The sequence below is a fragment of the Antechinus flavipes genome, chromosome 6 (assembly GCF_016432865.1).
Source record: "Antechinus flavipes isolate AdamAnt ecotype Samford, QLD, Australia chromosome 6, AdamAnt_v2, whole genome shotgun sequence".
NCBI lineage: Eukaryota > Metazoa > Chordata > Mammalia > Dasyuromorphia > Dasyuridae > Antechinus > Antechinus flavipes.
In genome coordinates this window covers 154,848,554-154,860,798 of record NC_067403.1, presented here as the reverse complement: position 1 = coordinate 154,860,798, position 12,245 = coordinate 154,848,554, and positions in this window count along the sequence as shown.

Genomic DNA, 12,245 nt, shown 5'->3' with positions numbered 1-12,245 from the left:
TTGTTTCACCTTATAGGGAAGTGGGAGGGGAAAGGAGAAAAGAAAGGGCAAGATTAATAGAAGGGAAATTTTATATTTCTAGATGCTTACTTGCATAAAATGGAGGGAAAAAAAGATCAATGAATTGGGCTTGCTACTAAAAAAGCTAGAAAAAAAAACAAATTAAAAATCCCCAGTTAAATACCAAATTTGAAATTCTGAAAATAAGAGATTGATAAAATTGAAAGTAAGAAAACTATTGAATTAATAAATAAAAGTAAGGATTTGTTTTATGAAAAAAAATGCAACAAAATAGATAAGCCTTTAGCTAATTTGATTAGAAAAAGGAAAGAAAAAAATCAAATTGTTAGTCTCAAAAATGAAAGAAGAGAACTTTCTACCAATGAAAAGGAATTTAGAGCAATAATTAGGAGTCATTTTACCCAACTATGTCAAACAAAATTTGATAACCTAAGGAAAATGGAGGAATATGTACAAAAATATAGATTGCCAGATTAACAGAAGAACAAATAAATTATTTAAATAATCCCATTTTAGAAAAAAGAAATAGAATAAGCTATTGATCAACTCTAAAAAAAAAATCTCCAGGACCAGATTGATTTACATGTGAATTCTACCAAACATTTAAAGATCAATACTTTGATCTTTATATTAAAAGATATATAATGCTATGTAAACTATTTGAAAAAACAAGGAAAAAAGGAGACCTATCAAATTCTTTTTATGACACAGATATGGTGCTAATACCTAAACCAGGTAGGGTGAAAACAGAGAAAGAAAATTACAGACCAATTTCCTAATGAATATTGATGCAAAAATCTTAAATAAAATATTAGCAAAGATATTACAAAAAATCATTCCCAGAATAATACACCATGATCAAGTAGGATTTATGCCAGGAATGCAGGGCTGGTTCAATATTAGGAAAACTATTAGCATAATTGATTATATCAATAAACTAACAAAAATCATATGATTATCTCAATAGATGCAGAAAAAGAATTTGATAAAATCCAACATCCATTTCTATTAAAAAACACTAGGGAGATAGGAATGAATGGAATTTTCCTTAAAATGGGGGTCTTCAAACTACGGCCCATGGACCAGATGCGGCAGCTGAGGACGATTATCCCCCTCACCCAGGGCTATGAAGTTTCTTTATTTAAAGGCCTACAAAACAAAGTTTTTATTTTTACTATAGTCCATCCCTCCAACAGTCTGAGGGACAGTGAACTGGCCCCCTATTTAAAAAATTTGAGGACTCCTGCCTTAAAATCATCAGTAGCATTCATTTAAAAACATCAGCAAGCACCATGTATAATAAGGACAAATTAGAACCATTCCTAATAAGATCAGGAGTGTAACAAGGTTGCCCCCTGTAAGTGGGAGAACTCTGGGTAAGGTATTAGACCCTTCAGCCCAGAGGGAACCTGCTGACAATGTCTGGTTCAGCTCCCCATTTCCCCTAAGGACTCTTAGCCTTCCTGAGAAGTCAAGGGGCTGTGACAACCTGTGTTGTAATTAAAGCAGAGTGATACCAAGTGACAAAGAGTCATTTACATGCAATAGTAAGTTGTTTATGTGGTCCAGCATGAGCAGTATATAGTTAGTGCATGCTCAGTATTGCTTTGGTTATAGAAGGTTATTAAGGTATATAAGGGTGAGAGAATTTGGAATAAAGGGACTCCATATTTTGATCATCCACATGAGTCCTGCCTCATCACTCCTCTTCTAAGACCAAGTACTTGGGCTGGTACTGAGGTCCTCCAGAGAGCTAGTCTGGACACAAATTTAGCATTCCATGTGGGGCCTTGCAAAGCAGGGCACAAAGCAGCTTGATGCAATCAGCGAGTTTGGTTGAGGAGTCCTCGTGATCCACATGGGGTAAGTATAAAGACAGGCAAGAAGGAAGATTTGATAAGGGCTAATCTAATCATTTTTGTTTTTCAGCTGAAATGGGGCAACTGCTAATAAAAGAGCTTCTCTCCTAAGGGAAGTATGAAGACCATCCATGTGAGTCTCACCTTATTACTCCTCTTCTAAGACCAAGAACTTGGGCTGGTACTGAGATCCTCCAGAGAGCTAGTCCAGACACAACAGTCTACTATCACCATTACTATTCAATTTGTTTTAGAAATGTTAGTTTTGGCAATAAGAGAAGAATAAGAGATTAAAGGAATTAAAAGTAGTCAATGAGAAAATAAAATTATCACTCTTTGTAGATGATGTGATGGTATACCTAGAAAACCCTAGGGAATCAACTAAAAAACTACTAGAAACAATTCACAACTTTAGTAAAGTTGCAGGATACGATATAAATCCACATAAATCGTTAGCATTTTTATATATTACCAACAATTAGTATATAATTTTTATATATTACCAACAAAGTTCAGCAGCAAGAGATACAAAGAGAAATTCCATTTAAAATAGCTGTAGATAATATAAAATATTTGGGAGTCTATCTGCCAAGGCAAAGGCAGGAACTATATGACTACAACTATAAAATACTTTGCACACAAATAAAGTCAGATCTTATCAATTGGAAAAATATCAAGTACTCATGGGTAGGTTGAGTGAATATAATAAAAAAATGATAATACTATCTAAATTAATCTACTTATTTTTTGCCATACAAAATTCCCAAGAAATTATTTTACAGATCTAGAAAAAAATAATAACAAAGTTTCTATGGAAAAACAAAAGATGAAGATTTTCAAGGGAATTAATAAAAAAAAAATGCCAATGCAGAAGGAGCTACACCCAAAGAAAGAACACTGGGAAATGAATGTGAACTATTTGCATTTTTGTCTTTCTTCCCAGGTTATTTTTTACCTTCTGAATCCAATTCTCCCTGTGCAACAAGAGAACTGTTCGGTTCTGCAAACATATATTGTATTTAGGATATACTGCAACATATCTAACATATATAGGACTGCTTGCCATCTAGGGGAGGGGGTGGAGGGAGAGAGGGGAAAAATCAGAACAGAAACAAGTGCAAGGGATAATGTTGTTAAAAAAAAAATTACCCTGGCATGGATTCTGTCAATATAAAGTTATTATTAAATAAAATAAAATAAAATATTAAAAAAAATGCCAATGAAGGTGATCTAGCTGAACTACATCTAAAACTATATTATAAAGCAGCGGTCATCAAAACCATTTGGTACTGACTAACAAATAGAGTAGTTGATCAGTGGAATAGGTTAGGTTCACAGGACAAAATAATCAATCAGTATAGTAAGCTAGTGTTTAACAAACCCAAAGATCCCTACTTTTGGGGTAAGAACTCACTATTTGAAAAAATAGGGATTGAAGGAGTCCTACCAAACTCCTTTTATGACACAGATATGGTACTGATACCTAAACCAGGTAGGCTGAAAACAGAGAAAGAAAATTATAGACCAATCTCCCTAATGAATATTGATGCTAAAATCTTAAATAAAATATTAGCAAAAAGATTACAGAAAATTGTCACCAGGATAATACACTATGACCAAGTAGGATTTATACCAGGAATGCAGGGCTGGTTCAATATTAGGAAAACTATTAACATAATTGACTATATCAATAACCAAACAAACAAAAACCACATGATCATCTCAATAGATGCAGAAAAAGCATTTGATAAAATCCAACATCCATTCCTAATAAAAACACTTGAGAGCATAGGAATAAATGGACTTTTCCTTAAAATAGTCAGGAGCATATATTTAAAACCATCAGTAAGCATCATATGCAATGGGGAAAAACTGGAACTTTCCCAATAAGATCTGGAGTGAAGCAAGGTTGCCCACTATCACCATTACTATTCAATTTGTTTTAGAAATGTTAGTTTTGGCAATAAGAGAAGAATAAGAGATTAAAGGAATTAAAAGTAGTCAATGAGAAAATAAAATTATCACTCTTTGTAGATGATGTGATGGTATACCTAGAAAACCCTAGGGAATCAACTAAAAAACTACTAGAAACAATTCACAACTTTAGTAAAGTTGCAGGATACGATATAAATCCACATAAATCGTTAGCATTTTTATATATTACCAACAAAGTTCAGCAGCAAGAGATACAAAGAGAAATTCCATTTAAAATAGCTGTAGATAATATAAAATATTTGGGAGTCTATCTGCCAAGGCAAAGGCAGGAACTATATGACTACAACTATAAAATACTTTGCACACAAATAAAGTCAGATCTTATCAATTGGAAAAATATCAAGTACTCATGGGTAGGTTGAGTGAATATAATAAAAAAATGATAATACTATCTAAATTAATCTACTTATTTTTTGCCATACAAAATTCCCAAGAAATTATTTTACAGATCTAGAAAAAAATAATAACAAAGTTTCTATGGAAAAACAAAAGATGAAGATTTTCAAGGGAATTAATAAAAAAAAAATGCCAATGCAGAAGGAGCTACACCCAAAGAAAGAACACTGGGAAATGAATGTGAACTATTTGCATTTTTGTCTTTCTTCCCAGGTTATTTTTTACCTTCTGAATCCAATTCTCCCTGTGCAACAAGAGAACTGTTCGGTTCTGCAAACATATATTGTATTTAGGATATACTGCAACATATCTAACATATATAGGACTGCTTGCCATCTAGGGGAGGGGGTGGAGGGAGAGAGGGGAAAAATCAGAACAGAAACAAGTGCAAGGGATAATGTTGTTAAAAAAAAAATTACCCTGGCATGGATTCTGTCAATATAAAGTTATTATTAAATAAAATAAAATAAAATATTAAAAAAAATGCCAATGAAGGTGATCTAGCTGAACTACATCTAAAATTATATTATAAAGCAGCAGTCACCAAAACCATTTGGTATTGGCTAAGAAATAGATTAGTGGATCAGTGGAAAAGGCTAGGCTCACAAGACAGAATAGTCAACTATAGCAATCTAGTGTTTGACAAACCCAAAGCCCCTAACTTCTGGGAAAAGAATTCAATATTTGATAAAAACTGCTGGGATAATTGGAAATTAGTATGGCAGAAATTAGGCATGGACCCACACTTAACACCATATACCAAGATAAGATCAAAATGGGTCTATGACCTAGGCATAAAGAACGAGACTATAAATAAATTAGAGGAACATAGAATAGTTTATCTCTCAGACTTGTGGAGGAGAAAGAAATTTGTGACCAAAGATGAACTAGAGACCATTACTGACCACAGAATAGAAAATTTCGATTACATCAAATTAAAAAGCCTTTGTACAAATAAAACTAATGCAAACAAGATTAGAAGGGAAGCAACAAACTGGGAAAACATTTTCACAGTTAAAGGTTCTGATAAAGGCCTCATTTCCAAAATATATAGAGAACTGACTCAAATTTATAAGAAATCAAGCCATTCTCCAATTGATAAATGGTCAAAGGATATGAACAGACAATTTTCAGAGGATGAGATTGAAACTATTACCACTCATATGAAAGAGTGTTCCAAATCATTATTGATCAGAGAAATGCAAATTAAGACAACTCTGAGATACCACTACACACCTGTCAGATTGGCTAAGATGACAGGAAAAAATAATGATGAATGTTGGAGGGGATGCGGGAAAACTGGGACACTAATGCATTGTTGGTGGAGTTGTGAACGAATCCAACCATTCTGGAGAGCAATCTGGAATTATGCCCAAAAAATTATCAAAATGTGCATATCCTTTGATCCAGCAGTGTTTCTATTGGGCTTATATCCCAAAGAAATACTAAAGAAGGGAAAGGGACCTGTATGTGCCAAAATGTTTGTAGCAGCCCTGTTTGTAGTGGCTAGAAACTGGAAAATGAATGGATGCCCATCAATTGGAGAATGGCTGGGTAAATTGTGGTATATGAATGTTATGGAATATTATTGTTCTGTAAGAAATGACCAGCAGGATGAATACAGAGAGGCTTGGAGAGACCTACATGAACTGATGCTAAGTGAAATGAGCAGAACCAGGAGATCATTATACACTTCGACAACGATATTGTATGAGGACATATTTTGATGGAAGTGGATTTCTTTGACAAAGAGACCTGAGTTTCAATTGATAAATGACGGACAAAAGCAGCTACACCCAAAGAAAGAACACTGGGAAACGAATGTGAACTATCTGCATTTTTGTTTCTCTTCCCGGATTATTTATACCTTCTGAATCCAATTCTCCCTACGCAACAAGAGAACTGTTCGGTTCTGCAAACATATATTGTATCTAGGATATACTGCAACATATCCAACATATAAAGGACTGCTTGCCATCTAGGGGAGGGGGTGGAGGGAGGGAGGGGAAAAAAAATCGGAACAGAAATGAGTGTAAATATAATGTAATTATTAAATAAAAAAATTAAAAAAAAAAAAAAAAAAAAAAAAAAAAAAAAAAAAAAAAGAGAATAATTTGAAAATGTGCCCAAAGGGCTATAAAACTGCATAGCCTTTGATCCTACAGCACCCTGCTGGGTCTATATCCTAAAGACATCGAAAAAAAGGGGAAAGGACCTATTTGTTTATTTTATTTTATTTTTATTTTTTTTTAAATTTAAATTTTATTTTATTTAATAATAACTTTGTATTGACAGAATCCATGCCAGGGTAATTTTTTACATTATCCTTGCACTCGCTTATGTTTCGATTTTTCCCCTCCCTCCTTCCACCCTCCACCCCTCCAAGATGGCAAGCAGTCCTATATATGTTAAATATGTAGCAGTATATCCTAGATACAAAACATATTTGCAGAACCGAACAGTTCTCCTGTTGCACAGGGAGAATTGGATTCAGAAGGTAAAAATAACTCGGGAAGAAAATCAAAAATGCAAATAGTTCACATTCGTTTCCCAGTGTTCCTTCTTTGGGTGTAGCTGTTTCTGTCCATCATTTATCCATTGAAACTCAGTTAGGTCTCTTTGTCATAGAAATCAACTTCCATCAGAATACATCCTCATACAATATCGTTGTCGAAGTGTATAATGATCTCCTGGTTCTGCTCATCTCACTTAGCATCAGTCCATGTAGGTCTCTCCAAGCCTCTCTGTATTCATCCTGCTGGTCATTCCTTACAGAGCAATAATATTCCATAACATTCATATACCACAATTTACCCAGCCATTCTCCAATTGATGGGCATCCATTCATTTTCCAGTTTCTAGCCACTACAAACAGGGCTGCTACAAACATTTTGGCACATACAGGTCCCTTTCCCTTTTTTAGTATCTCTTTGGGGTATAAGCCCAATAGAAACACTGCTGGATCAAAGGGTATGCACATTTTGATAACTTTTTGGGCATAATTCAAGATTGCTCTCCAGAATGCTTGGATTCATTCACAACTCCACCAACAATGCATCAGTGTCCCCGTTTTCCTGCATCCCCTCCAACATTCATCATTATTTTTTCCTGTCATCTTAGCCAATCTGACAGGTGTGTAGTGATATCTCAGAGTTGTCTTAATTTGCATTTCTCTGATCAATAGTGATTTGGAACACTCTTTCATGTGAGTTGTAATAGTTTCAATTTCATCATCTGAAAATTGTCTGTTCATATCCTTTGACCATTTATCAATTGGAGAATGGCAGGACCTATTTGTTTAACAGTATTTACATTAACTCTTTTTGTGGTGACAAAGAATTGGAAATCATAATTCAATTAGAGAATGACTAAACAAGCTATGGCATATGATTGTAATGGAATATTATTGTGCTATAAGAAATGACAAAACAGGGTGATTTTAGAAAACCTGCTTTTGATGGAGAAAGACTGATATTCTAAAAAGCAAAGGAACTTGGATTACAACCAAGGATTAACTATCCAGCTAAATTGAGCATTGTTTTTCAGGGAAGAAGATGGACATTCAATGATACAGGCAAATTTCATTTATTTCTGATGAAAAGACCAAAACACAGAACTCGAGAGAAGCATAAAAAGGCAAAAAGGAAAGAACTCTTGAGAACAACATCTCTGTTATGGGTATACTTAGAAAGTGCAGGTACAATTTAATTTTATTGTGATAATATAAAAAACAAACTAGTAGTGGAAAGGGGATTGTACCAGAAAAAAGATGAAAATGGAGGTAAAATGAGGAAAATTACATTTCATGAAGAGGCAAAGAATACCTTTTATAATTGAGGGAAAGAAAGGTGGGGGATGGACATTGTGTTAACCTTACTCTCATCAGATTTGGCTCAAAGAGAGAATATCAGACATATTTGATTTTACAGAGAAACTTGTTTCACCTTATAGGGAAGTGGGAGGGGAAAGGAGAAAAGAAAGGGCAAGATTAATAGAAGGGAAATTTTATATTTCTAGATGCTTACTTGCATAAAATGGAGGGAAAAAAAGATCAATGAATTGGGCTTGCTACTAAAAAAGCTAGAAAAAAAAACAAATTAAAAATCCCCAGTTAAATACCAAATTTGAAATTCTGAAAATAAGAGATTGATAAAATTGAAAGTAAGAAAACTATTGAATTAATAAATAAAAGTAAGGATTGGTTTTATGAAAAAAAAAACGCAACAAAATAGATAAGCCTTTAGCTAATTTGATTAGAAAAAGGAAAGAAAAAAATCAAATTGTTAGTCTCAAAAATGAAAGAAGAGAACTTTCTACCAATGAAAAGGAATTTAGAGCAATAATTAGGAGTCATTTTACCCAACTATGTCAAACAAAATTTGATAACCTAAGGAAAATGGAGGAATATGTACAAAAATATAGATTGCCAGATTAACAGAAGAACAAATAAATTATTTAAATAATCCCATTTTAGAAAAAAGAAATAGAATAAGCTATTGATCAACTCTAAAAAAAAAATCTCCAGGACCAGATTGATTTACATGTGAATTCTACCAAACATTTAAAGATCAATACTTTGATCTTTATATTAAAAGATATATAATGCTATGTAAACTATTTGAAAAAACAAGGAAAAAAGGAGACCTATCAAATTCTTTTTATGACACAGATATGGTGCTAATACCTAAACCAGGTAGGGTGAAAACAGAGAAAGAAAATTACAGACCAATTTCCTAATGAATATTGATGCAAAAATCTTAAATAAAATATTAGCAAAGATATTACAAAAAATCATTCCCAGGATAATACACCATGATCAAGTAGGATTTATGCCAGGAATGCAGGGCTGGTTCAATATTAGGAAAACTATTAGCATAATTGATTATATCAATAAACTAACAAAAATCATATGATTATCTCAATAGATGCAGAAAAAGAATTTGATAAAATCCAACATCCATTTCTATTAAAAAACACTAGGGAGATAGGAATGAATGGAATTTTCCTTAAAATGGGGGTCTTCAAACTACGGCCCATGGACCAGATGCGGCAGCTGAGGACGATTATCCCCCTCACCCAGGGCTATGAAGTTTCTTTATTTAAAGGCCTACAAAACAAAGTTTTTATTTTTACTATAGTCCATCCCTCCAACAGTCTGAGGGACAGTGAACTGGCCCCCTATTTAAAAAATTTGAGGACTCCTGCCTTAAAATCATCAGTAGCATTCATTTAAAAACATCAGCAAGCACCATGTATAATAAGGACAAATTAGAACCATTCCTAATAAGATCAGGAGTGTAACAAGGTTGCCCCCTGTAAGTGGGAGAACTCTGGGTAAGGTATTAGACCCTTCAGCCCAGAGGGAACCTGCTGACAATGTCTGGTTCAGCTCCCCATTTCCCCTAAGGACTCTTAGCCTTCCTGAGAAGTCAAGGGGCTGTGACAACCTGTGTTGTAATTAAAGCAGAGTGATACCAAGTGACAAAGAGTCATTTACATGCAATAGTAAGTTGTTTATGTGGTCCAGCATGAGCAGTATATAGTTAGTGCATGCTCAGTATTGCTTTGGTTATAGAAGGTTATTAAGGTATATAAGGGTGAGAGAATTTGGAATAAAGGGACTCCATATTTTGATCATCCACATGAGTCCTGCCTCATCACTCCTCTTCTAAGACCAAGTACTTGGGCTGGTACTGAGGTCCTCCAGAGAGCTAGTCTGGACACAAATTTAGCATTCCATGTGGGGCCTTGCAAAGCAGGGCACAAAGCAGCTTGATGCAATCAGCGAGTTTGGTTGAGGAGTCCTCGTGATCCACATGGGGTAAGTATAAAGACAGGCAAGAAGGAAGATTTGATAAGGGCTAATCTAATCATTTTTGTTTTTCAGCTGAAATGGGGCAACTGCTAATAAAAGAGCTTCTCTCCTAAGGGAAGTATGAAGACCATCCATGTGAGTCTCACCTTATTACTCCTCTTCTAAGACCAAGAACTTGGGCTGGTACTGAGATCCTCCAGAGAGCTAGTCCAGACACAACAGTCTACTATCACCATTACTATTCAATTTGTTTTAGAAATGTTAGTTTTGGCAATAAGAGAAGAATAAGAGATTAAAGGAATTAAAAGTAGTCAATGAGAAAATAAAATTATCACTCTTTGTAGATGATGTGATGGTATACCTAGAAAACCCTAGGGAATCAACTAAAAAACTACTAGAAACAATTCACAACTTTAGTAAAGTTGCAGGATACGATATAAATCCACATAAATCGTTAGCATTTTTATATATTACCAACAATTAGTATATAATTTTTATATATTACCAACAAAGTTCAGCAGCAAGAGATACAAAGAGAAATTCCATTTAAAACAGCTGTAGATAATATAAAATATTTGGGAGTCTATCTGCCAAGGCAAAGGCAGGAACTATATGACTACAACTATAAAATACTTTGCACACAAATAAAGTCAGATCTTATCAATTGGAAAAATATCAAATACTCATGGGTAGGTTGAGTGAATATAATAAAAAAATGATAATACTATCTAAATTAATCTACTTATTTTTTGCCATACAAAATTCCCAAGAAATTATTTTACAGATCTAGAAAAAAATAATAACAAAGTTTCTATGGAAAAACAAAAGATGAAGATTTTCAAGGGAATTAATAAAAAAAAAATGCCAATGCAGAAGGAGCTACACCCAAAGAAAGAACACTGGGAAATGAATGTGAACTATTTGCATTTTTGTCTTTCTTCCCAGGTTATTTTTTACCTTCTGAATCCAATTCTCCCTGTGCAACAAGAGAACTGTTCGGTTCTGCAAACATATATTGTATTTAGGATATACTGCAACATATCTAACATATATAGGACTGCTTGCCATCTAGGGGAGGGGGTGGAGGGAGAGAGGGGAAAAATCAGAACAGAAACAAGTGCAAGGGATAATGTTGTTAAAAAAAAAAATTACCCTGGCATGGATTCTGTCAATATAAAGTTATTATTAAATAAAATAAAATATTAAAAAAAATGCCAATGAAGGTGATCTAGCTGAACTACATCTAAAACTATATTATAAAGCAGCGGTCATCAAAACCATTTGGTACTGACTAACAAATAGAGTAGTTGATCAGTGGAATAGGTTAGGTTCACAGGACAAAATAATCAATCAGTATAGTAAGCTAGTGTTTAACAAACCCAAAGATCCCTACTTTTGGGGTAAGAACTCACTATTTGAAAAAAAACTGCTGGGAAAATGACGGAAATCAGGCATGGATCCATATTTAACACCACATATAACAAAATCTGACTGTGCTTCTTGCTGTCCCATGGGAACTTTGGTGTTACTTAAGGTTTCTAAGAGTTAGTTTCTTCATTTGTAAAAAATAAAAAATTAAGTCAGATTAGATCAGCAATTCTTAAATGTGTGTGTGGTTTTGTTGTTGTTGTTGTTGTGTGTCTTGTGTGTGAGATATGGATGCCTTCAGCTGTCTAGTGAAACCAACAATCCCCTTCTCAGAAAAAAGTTATTTACTTACATGCATAATTAAGAAAAGTACAAAATTTTATTTAGTGCCTAGAATGGAAGTTTTTCCCCAAGTTTTTACAACCTTTCTAGGATATCTGTAAACTTTAGATTAAGAAGCCCTGAACAAGATGGTTTCAGAGATTTCTTCTAACTCTACATCTCTGATCCAAAGATTGCTTTCTCATTTTATATTTAATACAGGCTTAATAAATGTTTGTTGAACTGACTTTAATCTCCCAATTCCCATCTAGGAGTCAAAAGGAAAGGGAATCATTTTGATTTAGTGTAATTACTAAAGTATTTTGAAAGGATCTATAATAAAGAACAAAGGGAGGACTAGGGAGAGAAACAGAGAAGCAGAATAACTTTGGAAGTTATATATTGAATTTATTATACTTAAAGAAAAAAGCAAGCTGTCTCTCATGGAGATGTGCAGTTTCATTATAATT